Raw genomic sequence first — 12,088 nt, forward strand, 5'->3', positions numbered from 1 at the left:
TTTGCCCCTTTGGAGGCTTCTTGCTCTTCCGCATGGGGCTGCAGTGGAGGTGGCAGTGCTGTGACCCTCAGGATCCTGAGCTCAGCTGGGGAATAAGCCCAGGAGTAGCAGATGAGGGGGCAAAGAGCCTGTTTTCGTGCCAAATCCCCTGTGCAGCACACAATGAATGGAGAGGAGGAAGCCAACTTGACTCCCAGCACAATTTCTAGGAGGCGCCGGTGGCTCACGAGTTTCTGGAATGATAAATAAACCCTGGCATCTCCTGGCTCCTGCTGCCTGTTTAATAGGCACCCAGGACAGAGTGGGGTTTATTGAAGAGGAGAAGGGCTCTCTGCCAAGGGCTGTGGTGCCTGGCAGACAACTCAAGAGCCTTGTTAAGATTCATCCCCAGCCCCTAGCTTTGGAAATATCCATGACCCACTTTGGGCCCTGGGTTGGTTCCTGAGCGGAGGAGGCTGCACCTGGTGCCCTGCAGAGGGGAAGAGCAAGGAATGCTTTAGTGGGTGGGCATCAGAGAACAAGCGAGGGGGTGGTGCCTGCCAGAGTGGAAGGACTGCCGGTTGGGAGGAGGAGCAAGGGGATTGAACAGCTAGGGAGGGTGCGGGTGCCAGCCACGAAGCGGAGAGGGGATGGGTTGGAGAGGGACAGAGGAAGGTGCCAGCCTGGGGCAGAGGGAGGGTATCTGGGGAAGGAGAGGGTGGAGGGGAAGGTGCTGCGGGGGCAGTGAGGGCACCGGCCTGGGGCCGAGGGAACAGGGAGGGCTGAGCCTGGGGGAGGAGAGGAAGGAGGGTATGGGCGGAGCCGGGCCAGCTCGCTGGCTACATGTGGCTCCCTCCACCACCGAGGCAATCAGCAGCCGCAGCAGCGCGGGAGCGGACTGAGAGCCCGTCGGACCGTGGCCACGCGGAGCCGTCCCGGAGCCCGTGGGTGAGGCTGGGCCACCGACCCCCTTCCTGCACCGCCGCCGCACTGGGACAGGCGGGACATCAGCCGCTGGCGGCGGCGGCGGCGGCGGCGGGGGGGGGGCGGACTGCGCGCTCCGGGGAAGCAGAGTCCCCTCCCCGCTCATCCCCTAGTAGGAGAGGAAGGGCCCCGATCCCGGTGGGGGGAGGGGGTCTGACCCGCTTGCCTGGCTCGTGGGTGGGGGAGGCCGAGCTGCTCCTTGCCCAGCACATAGGTCCCCGGCACTAGCCACCGAGCAGCGGGTGTTGCGGGTCGGTGCCCCCTCCCCTCTCCTTCCCACAACCCGCTCCCCCGTCTCTCTCCTGCCAGCCACGTGTAAATCTACTTCCTGCTGCTGTACGCAGATGCCTCGGGCACGGCCCATGCCACCGGCGCGGGGCACAGCCTGCCCCATTGCCGATCGTCACCCCAGGAGTTTGTGGAGTAACAGAAGCAGGCACTTTTCCGGGTGTGGGTGTGTGTCCCAGTTCACCAACAGTGTCATCGCCTGAACGTCTCGGGCACAGGAATCTGGCAGCAGCCAGTGGACTGGGCGTGGGTAGGGAGGTGCCAGTTGTCAGTTCCTTGGCGTAGGGCAGGAAAGTGGAATGTGTGAGGAGCGTGTTTTTCCCCAAAGCCAGGCAATGGTCATTAATCCTTGCGGCACTGCTCCCTGTCCGAGGTGGGGCTGAATGTCCCTGTAATGGTTACTGCTGGGGAAGCGGGTGGGAGATGGTGGTGGTGTCCCAACTGTATCATGCAGCCTGGCCCAGGTGCTGGACTTTACCGTGTACCGCCTTGGCACTGGGCAGGGGTGCATGTCTTCAGTGCCCACGATGGGAGCGACTGTTTGGGGCTGCTCATGTTGTTGCTCATAGGTCAGTGGTACCCACCACTGTGTGTGGGGCGCTTTATGAACATGCGGGATTAAGGCAAGATCCCAGCCCCGAGGAATATACAGTCTGCCATGGGCAGATCCAGCCCAATAAGGGTGTAGGCAGTGCTGGAGAGGAGAGCAGTGCTGGAAGGGGAGGTGGAAGAAGGAAGCTCTGAAGGAGGTTTGGTGTGTGGGACTAGGGAAGCTGCTGTGTTCTGATGGCTGTGGGGAGCTAGAGCGCTCTCTTTGTAACCCCTTTGTGTCACATGGATTCAGTTTGGAAGGCTCTTGTGTAAGAGGAGCTGGAGGGTGGTCTGGGGTAGCTTCCTGTATCTGGCCTTGCTGCCTCGTCTCCTGCACTCCCCCTGGTTAGTGGCTGTAGGGGATGGCCAAGGTAGAAATTGCTCTGAATGGGATGACCAGACACCCCGGAAATTTTAGTGAGCATCTCTTTCTTTTCCTGAGAGTGACAACTGTATTAATAGTGAGTCTGATAGGAGCAGGACCAGAGACCGCCACACACTGGACCCTGCACCCACCCCTCCTTAGTAGACTTTATAGAAGCTAGATAGGGGCATCCCAACCTTGCTGGGCACAAGTGCCAGTTCAGCTGACTAAGATCTCAGTTGTACCAGCCATTGCCCACTCTCTGAGTGGGGCACCTTCAAGCTATGAGTTGGGAGTGTTGGTGACCAGGCTCTGGGGTCGGCCCTGAGACTCATTATTGAGGTCCTGGGTAAATGAGCGTTGACCCCCAATCCCACACCTGGCAGGTTCCCTTGGGTTAGAGGCATGCAAGTCATCCAAATGTTACAGTTGGGATATGCTTCCCTTTTCATCCTGAGCAGCAAGCTGCCTCCCTAGGCCTGTCCCTTAAGCTGCCTGCTCCAGCTAGCTCCCTTATTGTCCAGGGTCTATGCCAAAACATGAAATCCCCAGTCCCTCTTGTGAAATCCCAAAACATGTAATCCTCTTGTCTCTGTGGCAGCAGCCAGCTCCTGCCCTAAATAGCTTTGAGTTTCTCAGGGCTTGTCTTCACTCGGTTAACTTGAGTCCTGTCCACACACCCACAACCCTGACTGGAGTGTGGCCCTTCAGGGGTATAAGTTAAAGCTTGAGTGAGCAAAACTCACCAGTCGCTAATGTGACCACTCTGTAATGCGGATGCAAGCTAGCTCCACCCAGGTGCTGCTAGTCCTCCAGTGCCTTCCCACAATTCACTGGGAAAGAATTCAAAGAGCGGCTTAGCTTACTGCAGCACAAGGAGCCATGGGAAACAGCTCCAGCAATCATAGGGCTAGTCTGCACTACAAAGTTAGGTCGACCTAGCTAAGTCACTCAGGGGTGTGAAAAATTCACTCCCCTACGAGACGTATTGAAGTTGACCTAAGCCCTCGTGTAGACACTGCTAAGTCGACGGAAGAATTCTTCTGTACATCTAGCTACCGCCTCTCAGAGGGGTGGATTTACTGCAGTGATGGAAGAACACTTCCCGTCACCGCAGTAGTGTCTACACTACAGCAGTCTGACTGCAGTTGTGCTGTTGTAGGGTTTCTAATGTAGATGTACCCTTAGTGCTACACACGAGTGAGTGCAGAGCCAGTGAAGACACAGCAGCTGGCATGTTATGTCATAGTGTGGCTGCTGTCACTCAAGCTAGGCCAACTCGAGAGGAGTAACTTGAGCATAGATCACTCGAGTTAGCTCTGCAGGGAAGACAAACCTTCAGAAATGGGAGGGTGAGGAGTTGGGTGAGAAGGAATCTGCTTCAACCCACACAGCAGGGCTGGGATCCCAGGCACAGGAATTGAGGAGCTTGGGTCTTGCAGGGTGTCCCTGGGCCTCCTCTCCTTACCAAGCTACTTAATGAGAGGAAGAATCCTACCATGAGGAATTAATGCTAGTACCTCATTGTCTCCTGGGTGGAGGATGTTAATCAATTTGCTAGCGCTGGCGGGTCAGTATTATTGTTCAGTCACTTGAGGACTTGGCCTAGCCTGACCTTCCTCCTCACTGTGACTGCCTGGAAGCCAGAGCACACGGAGCAGGGCCTACTACATGCAGTCCAGAGTCTTCCACCTTCTGCACTTAGCCCCACATCCTAGGTTGTCCAAGGAGGAGGAAGCTACTGGCTGTGACAGAAAGGGGAGCCTTCGGGGCTACGGACCCTGGGCTGCCAAGGAGTTGGGGCTTTCAGATTCCCATCAGCCACCCAAAGAGCCAGGAGCCGGATGGGCAAGGGATCAGCAAACCAGAATCCCGCCTGCTTTCTGTGGCACCCTCAGTGAAATGGGACCATCACCCCAGAAAGCTTAGATTTAGACAAATAAGCATTCTGTGACAGAAAGCCAGTCCCATGGATAATTTCTGATCAGCTCTAGTTGGGAGTGAAGTTCACAAGGTGAGGAAACTGGGATGTGCAGAGGGAAGAGAGGAGAACACAAAGGCAGGGAAGAGGGAGAGAAACAAAGGAGGGTGGGGCAAAGAAAGAGAAATGAATCCGAAATAGTCATGGCTCTAAAGGAGAACGTGTTCTCCAACTGAGTGATGCTGTGCAAACAACTGATCATCACACAGCTTGCTTAGTACATAAGGGCACGTGCTCCCCTTGATCTTTGTGCAACCCATCCCTGGGAGAGCACTGTCATAACCTCATACACCAGCCCAGAATTAAAATGGAGTTCAGCCTTCTCCGCAGTGAGTTAACACCTTTGCCATAGACCTTGCAGGCCGGCTCAGAATCTGAACTGCGCCACCTTGTCTGGCTTCTCCAGCCGCTTGCACTGCTCCAGCTGGAGGTGTGCGCCAATGCCGCACCCTGTTTAACAACAACAGGCAGAGCCCAGCTGTTTCCATCCATCCTGGAAGCCAGATAACAAAGTGATGCTGCGGGGCAGTCTAGTCCAGGGATCGGCAACCTTTCAGAAGTGGTGTGCCGAGTCTTCATTGATTCACTCTAATTTAAGGTTTCGCATGCCAGTAATACATATTAATATTTTTAAAAGGTCTCTTTCTATAAGTCTATAATATATAACTAAACTATTGTTGTATATAAAGTAAATAAGGTTTTTAAAATGTTTAATGACAGGTTTCAGAGTAACAGCCGTGTTAGTCTGTATTCGCAAAAAGAAAAGGAGTACTTGTGGCACCTTAGAGACTAACCAATTTATTTGAGCATGAGCTTTCGTGAGCTACAGCTCACTTCATTGGATGCATACTGTGGAAAGTGTAGAAGATCTTTTTATACACACAAAGCATGAAAAAATGGGTGTTTACCACTACAAAAGGTTTTCTCTCCCCCCACCCCACTCTCCTGCTGGTAATAGCTTATCTAAAGTGATCACTCTCCTTACAATGTGTATGATAATCAGGGTGGGCCATTTCCACCACAAATCCAGGGTTTAACAAGAACGTCGGGGGGAGGGGGGGTAGGAAAAAACAAGGGGAAATAGGTTACCTTGCATAATGACTTAGCCACTCCCAGTCTCTATTCAAGCCTAAGTTAATTGTATCCAATTTGCAAATGAATTCCAATTCAACAGTCTCTCGCTGGAGTCTGGTTTTGTAGTTTTTTTTGTTGTAATATCGCAACTTTCATGTCTGTAATCGCATGACCAGAGAGATTGAAGTGTTCTTCGACTGGTTTATGAATGTTATAATTCTTGACATCTGATTTGTGTCCATTTATTCTTTTACCTAGAGACTGTCCAGTTTGACCAATGTACATGGCAGAGGGGCATTGCTGGCACTTGATGGCATATATCACATTGGTGGATGTGCAGGTGAACGAGTCTCTGATAGTGTGGCTGATGTTATTAGGCCCTGTGATGGTGTCTCCTGAATAGATATGTGGGCACAGTTGGCAATGGGCTTTGTTGCAAGGATAGGTTCCTGGGTTAGTGGTTCTGTTGTGTGGTATGTGGTTGCTGGTGAGTATTTGCTTCAGGTTGGGGGGCTGTCTGTAGGCAATGACTGGCCTGTCTCCCAAGATTTGTGAGAGTGTTGGGTCATCCTTCAGGATAGCTTGTAGATCCTTAATAATGCGTTGGAGGGGTTTTAGTTGGGGGCTGAAGGTGACGGCTAGTGGCGTTCTGTTATTTTCTTTGTTAGGCCTGTCCTGTAGTAGGTGACTTCTGGGAACTCTTCTGGCTCTATCAGTCTGTTTCTTCACTTCCGCAGGTGGGTATTGTAGTTGTAAGAATGCTTGATAGAGATCTTGTAGGTGTTTGTCTCTGTCTGAGGGGTTGGAGCAAATGCGGTTCCATTTCTAGCACAAATCCAGGTTTTCTCCCCCCACCTCTCCCCCACCCCGCCACAAACGCACTCTCCTGGATTTGTGCTGGAAATGGCCCAACTTGATTATCATACACATTGTAAGGAGAGTGATCACTTTAGATAAGCTATTACCAGCAGGAGAGTGGGGTGGGGGGGAGAAAAAACCTTTTGTGATGGTAAACACCTATTTTTTCATGCTTTGTGTGTATAAAAAGATCTTCTGTACTTTCCACAGTATGCATCCGATGAAGTGAGCTGTAGCTCACGAAAGCTTATGCTCAAATAAATTGGTTAGTCTCTAAGGTGCCACAAGTACTCCTTTTCTTTTTAAAATGTTTAAGCTTCATTTAAAATTAAATTTAAAATGCAGAACCCCCCGGACCGGTGGCCAGGACTCAGGCAGTGTGAGTGCCACGCATGCCATAGGTTGCCTACCCCTGGTCTAGTCCCTACCATTGGATGGAACAGAAACTTTCTGTTCCACAGGCCTGTCTTCCAAAACAGCTCACCCTGAGATCCCCATCCAGAGGAGATGGGCCTCTGGATTTGCTGCAGCATGTCTCTATCTCCCCACACCAGCCTGTGGTAGAGATTCCCTAGGGAAGCAACGGACACTCCATCCTGTGAGACACTTATAACTCTTCTCCAGGGGGATTTTTCCATGTCTAGACCGTAGAGACACATCCTGGCCCCCTCTCCCTGGTCTGTGCTGAGCTGGGAGCACAGGAGAGCTGCCAGTTCTGGTTTTCAACCAGCCGCGTCTGGTTCTGGCACCAGGTTGAAGGAAACGCCTTTGTCTCTTCCTAGAATGTCTTACATCAGAATCCAGTTGTGGGTTCGACGCCATTTCTGGTGAAGCGAGCTGCTGCGGTACTCCCATGGTATTGCTCTGTGAATTACACAGGGATTTTATTCTTTTTGGACAGCCTAGTGCTATAGGATCTCCCATCCCCTATTTGGTGTGCCTGCAAGAAGTCTGCAGCTCTCTCTCGCTCTCTCTCACAGTCACAACCCCATCAGCTCTCAGAAGCTAAGGAGCGCTCGCTGAAGGCAGAGGAGGACTCATGGGCATGACTCTGTATGGGGCAGGCTTTCTCAAAGTATGGAACTCCATATCCTAGTGTATGTTAGGGCATGCCATGCTGCCGAGGGGCCTGACTGTTTGTGCTTATTAAAGATCTCAAGGCACTTCTGGCAAGAAGAGGAGCATTATTAACCTTGCTGTTTTGCCCAGACTGAAATTCAGGCAATTCAGCTTGGTCTCTCGAAAATGTCCCTTCCAGTGCTGGTTGTAAATGGGACTCTCCTTCATTGCCTGTTGTGCTGTGTGTTCTTAAACACCGCCGATCCCCCTGTCCCCAGTGGTGGCAGGAAAGGAGGTGGTTGCTGGGTGCACCGCTGGTAAAGCTTGTTGGGAATGGATGCTGCTGTTACCCCAGCTGGGTAGAGGGGGCGGTGCCTCTCTGAAGCCTGCTCAGGGTGGTGACTAGTTGGGCTGGTGTCTCTTCCTGGGCAGAGGGAGGGGAGGTTGCAGGCACAGATTGCTCCTCCCTGCTCTTTCACCAGGCTCTACATCAGGGCTTGCTCAGCCTCAGCTCATGCAGACTCTCCGCTGAGAGCCCTGCTCTCTGGCCAACCTTCCCTCTCCTCTCTGTGGTGGAAGCTGGGTCTGAAGGGCAGAGAGAGATTTCTCCTTTTAGAATTGTGAGCCCAGAGAGGGGCTCTGTCTGGGGAGTGAGGGGATGGCCAGCCCCAGTGCTAGGGCCTCACCATCAATTCCATTTGATGGGTCCCTCTGATGCTGATGTAGCTGCAGCCTGGTGCAGAATGTAGCTTCTGCCAGTAGCTGCTGACACCAGCCAAGCCTTCAACTCCCTGTGTTGGGTACATCCTCCAGGAACTGACTTCCAAATAACTGGAGTACTCTAAGACAGTGAGAGAGCAGCATGGTCTGGGGGGCAGAGCACAGGAAGTGGATCCAGGAACTGCTGATTCTTTAGCCTGGCTCTGGCACCTTCTCCCTTTGTGGCTCTAGTACAGTCTTTGTTTCTCCTTTTCTCCCACAAAGTACAATCCAGACCTTTCGACTGAGGCATCTCCTCATCCCAGCCCTGTCTAGACAGACACTGGCCAACCGCCGTGTGAGCCAGTTTCCTTTCTAGGCTGGAGTCAAGGCCCCCACGGGGTCTTTGCAGAAAGGGTAGTCCACCCTAACATGACTTTGGTGCATGCTGGAGGGGGATCAGATCTTGGTGCTCTTCAAGGACCAGCCAACTGAAAAGCGTGATGATCTCATTGGTGTGGCTGGCCCCTTCTTCTCTGTTCTTCCCGGCACCCGCTCTCACACCAGTAGGGCAGCCATGATGCAGTAGACAGCAGGATTCCGCACTGGCTTTTGGAGCAGTCATGATCTTTGGGCAAAGGCCAGACCTGAAGTGGGGAGCGAGCTGAGCCATTTCTGATTCTCCCAGTGCTTGGGGGGGATACTGGGCCCCATCCCTTCCTGTCAGTTACTCTCCGCTGTAAACCCTATGTCTGGGGCTGAAAGGAACTTTCAACAGAGATAAACTCCAGCCATACTACATCACTTTGCTGTCTAAACAAAGACAATAACCTCGCGGTGGCTCGCACAGGCGCATGTGCCAGAAAGCTATTAATTAGGCAGGGTTCTGCCAATGGGCCCTTTATCAGTCATCCCAGCCCACAAACATTCCAACACGTGTAGACAGTAAAGACTCTGGGACAGGCTCTAGTGAGACTCTCTGAGCCATCTCTAGGTGGGTCAGCCTGCACCCAGGGAGGGGCTGGCCTGCTCAGGCCCCCTCCTCAGAACGGAGGGGCTCATGGCCTTGCGGTGCCTCTGGCTAGTAGTGCCTCCCTCCTGTGGGCGATGTTGATGGAGACAGAGTCCCCACCTTAAAGAGCTTTTTAGCAAATAGTGCCATGGTGTTCAGCTGTTCTCACTGAGCTGTGGGTGTCCCTGCTGAGACAAGGGCCAGGGCCTGACTTCAGAGGAGCCGAGCACCCGCAGCTCCAGTTAAGGTACATGGGAGCTGTGGGTGCACAGCACCCCGGACGATCCATCCCCAGCTGTCCCAGGTTGGGAACCCAGAACTTAGGGGGGATTTGATAGCTGCTTTCAACTACCTGAAAGGGGGTTCCAAAGAGGATGGCTTTAGACTGTTCTCAATGGTAGCAGATGACAGAACGAGGAGTAATGGTCTCAAGTTGCAATGGGGGAGGTTTAGATTGGATATTAGGAAAAACTTTTTCACTAAGAGGGTGGTGAAACACTGGAATGCGTTACCTAGGGAGGTGGTAGAATCTCCTTCCTTAGAGGTTTTTAAGGTCAGGCTTGACAAAGCCCTGGCTGGGATGATTTAACTGGGAATTGGTCCTGCTTCGAGCAGGGGGTTGGACTAGATGACCTTCTGGGGTCCCTTCCAACCCTGATATTCTATGACATGTGCTGCCCCAGCTGGTCCTTGACTGACAGCCAGTAGTGGGGGGCTGCATGAGGGTATCTAGTTGCAGGGGGACAGGTTACCCGCTGTGCCCTGGCCAAGCAACAGGCATCTCATCATTTGTATTGCAGAGCTATCCACGGCCCCACTCAAGGTCAGGGCCTCATCGTGCTAAACACAGGGACACACCCTACCGCCTCTGGACTGCTCACAGTGACCCTGCTGGTCCTTGTGCTTGTCCCATCTTGCCCTGTGTGCCTAGGGGTGGGGGGAGACCTCCTGGGAGTTGCTCGTGGGTGTGATTGTGTTGAAGGGGTGGAGCTAGCATTCCAGCCAGCCCCCTTGCTGTGGGCAGTGCCCATGGCATTGGTACTTGGCTGCATTGCACGTGAGCTCTCTCTGCCATGGGGTTTGAAGATCAGCATCTCCTGGGGCTACCTGATCCTTGGGGGGGGGGGGGGGCAGGGCTCTGCCCCATCATTGTGAGTTGCCTGCAGCATGGGAGGATGTGGTCTGCAAGGCCAGGGATCCCCCTCAGCCGGTGGGGGAATGTGGGGGCCATTTGGGGATTTGGGGGGGGAATGGTGGGGGCCATGTGGGTAGCTGAGTTCTACCTCCACTGACCTGCAGAGCCCTTGAGCAAGTCACATCACCTCCCTGCATCCGTTTCCCAGCTGTAAAAGGGAGAGAATACTTTGACCCCCTTTGGAAAGTGCTAGCAGATCTGCTGCTGGAGAGCGTTAGGGATTGGTACTAAAGCTGCACCGCTTCAGCAGCCCTGAGCAGGGCCAAGCATTTCCCCAGGCCCACGGTTCAGCCCCAAAGCCTCTTCTGCCTCTGCCTCTCTCCCTGCCCCACTTCCCATGATGGGGATAACACAGGCATGTCCCTTTCCCTCTCAGAGCACCGGCTCTGGCCCTGCTCTGCCTCTGTCTGGTAGAGAGGGAGGGGCCAGTTGCCCTCTGGGGGCTGGGACCCAAAATAGTTACTGCATTTCTGTCATGCCCATATTAAGAACTGGCCATGACTGATGGAGAGGGCAGAAAATCCCAGCCTCGTTGCCACCGGACATCCCGCTGGGAACAGCAGGCAGCTGGTTGAGCTGAGCGGCAAGCCTAGCTCCTAGTGAGGCTGCCAATCCTAAGGAAGAGCCCCACAGCCCCCCCCATAAATCTTTGCAACTTGGGGAAATGGTAATGGTCAGCCCACGGAACATTTTGTTCGGTTTTGGCTGCATTTCCCCCTCCACCTCTAAATTGGAACCAGCTGCAAGTCTCATTTGGGCTCCCCAGCCCAGCGGCCTCCTAAAAATAGCTAAGCTGGAGCAGCTGAATAGTAGAAATAGCTGAGTGGAAGCTACACCTTCACCAAGCAGTGGGAGAGGAGCTGCATAAGTGCAGCAGCCCCAAGCTCTGCAAGCGGCCCCTTGCCCTCAGGGTCAGGGCAACCCTCACTCTGTATTTCCCCAGGGAGTCGGGCTCTAACCTGCTGTGGGCAGCTAAGACTTGGGGATGAATTACAGGGCTAAACCAGCAACAGGCCAGAGTTGGGGAGCACAGAGGGTGAGCACCAGGGAGAGGCTGCTGGCTGCCCTAGGCTTCTGAATGCTCTCTTAAGAGCCACAGAAAGGCAGCTGCTAGCCCAAGACCAGCTCAGGGCAGCTCTTAGCAGCTTAACCCCCGGGGGGGGAATGCAATTCCCAGCCTACAGCCAGCTCAGCACAGCTGTTCCCGGCTGTTCCAACACCACCGGGCTGCTCCTGGCACTGTGTAGTTCCACCTGGAGACGGTGGTCAGGGAGGAGTGGGCCCAGCAAACATGGCCACTGTAACGGAGAGGGAACAAAAACATAAACACAGCCATCTTTGGAGGAGTATGTCTCAGTGATGGGCAAGTGATTCCTGTAGCTATGAAAGGAGCCAGAGAAATGTGACTTATTCGCAAGGGAGGGGGAAGATCCCTTGCCAGGGTGTGTTTGGCTCTGAGAGCTCCCGGGCACTTCCCCTGGGGGGAATATCAGCACCTTTAACATTGGGGCCCCCCCTTCTGAAATCCCCAGAGCAATCACTGTCCCCCGAGCTGCAGTACCGGCCACAGAAACACAGAGGAGATGGGCCACCTGAGGAAAGCTAGCATTAGTTGTTGTCATGTTGGAACCAGCCACCCTTGCCCTTTGAAGGCAAACAAGGCCCAGGCTGCTCTGAGCATCAGCAGAGGCTGGGGCCTAACCCACTGACTAGTAGCTGTGCAGAACAGGCCCAGTACCCAAGGAGCAGGAGGTTATAATCTCCCCAGGCACCCTCTCGGTTGCTCTGCCAATTCACGCTAGCTTCCCATCTGCCCCTAGTTTCTTTCTCTTATTTGACTCTGTCCTGACCCTAGACCCTGGTGCCAAGAGTGAAGCAACAAGGTTGGAATCCACCCCCCTCATTCCCACTCCCTTCCAGCACCCCCAGGGACCTCCCGCCTCCTATGCACACTGCCCCACAAAGGGGACTTTGCTCCTCTCTCCTGTTGCTGCACAGACTAGT

At 53.8% G+C, this 12,088-nt stretch overlaps 1 protein-coding gene across 5 annotated transcripts in view; it reads left to right on the forward strand.

Annotated features, from left to right (window-relative positions):
• Window positions 1-12,088, forward strand: part of SLC29A1 (solute carrier family 29 member 1 (Augustine blood group)) — a 62,652-nt gene that overhangs the window by 27,192 nt on the left and 23,372 nt on the right. The window contains exon 1 of one of the 5 annotated variants that reach the window (XM_074949071.1): window positions 829-927. The exons of the other annotated variants lie outside the window; for them this stretch is intronic. The gene's annotated coding sequence lies outside the window, so the exon portion shown is untranslated. Of the gene's footprint in view, window positions 1-828; window positions 928-12,088 lie in introns of those variants that run through there. 5 annotated transcript variants of the gene reach the window in all.

Source organism: Natator depressus, chromosome 3 (assembly GCF_965152275.1).
Source record: "Natator depressus isolate rNatDep1 chromosome 3, rNatDep2.hap1, whole genome shotgun sequence".
Lineage (NCBI taxonomy): Eukaryota > Metazoa > Chordata > Testudines > Cheloniidae > Natator > Natator depressus.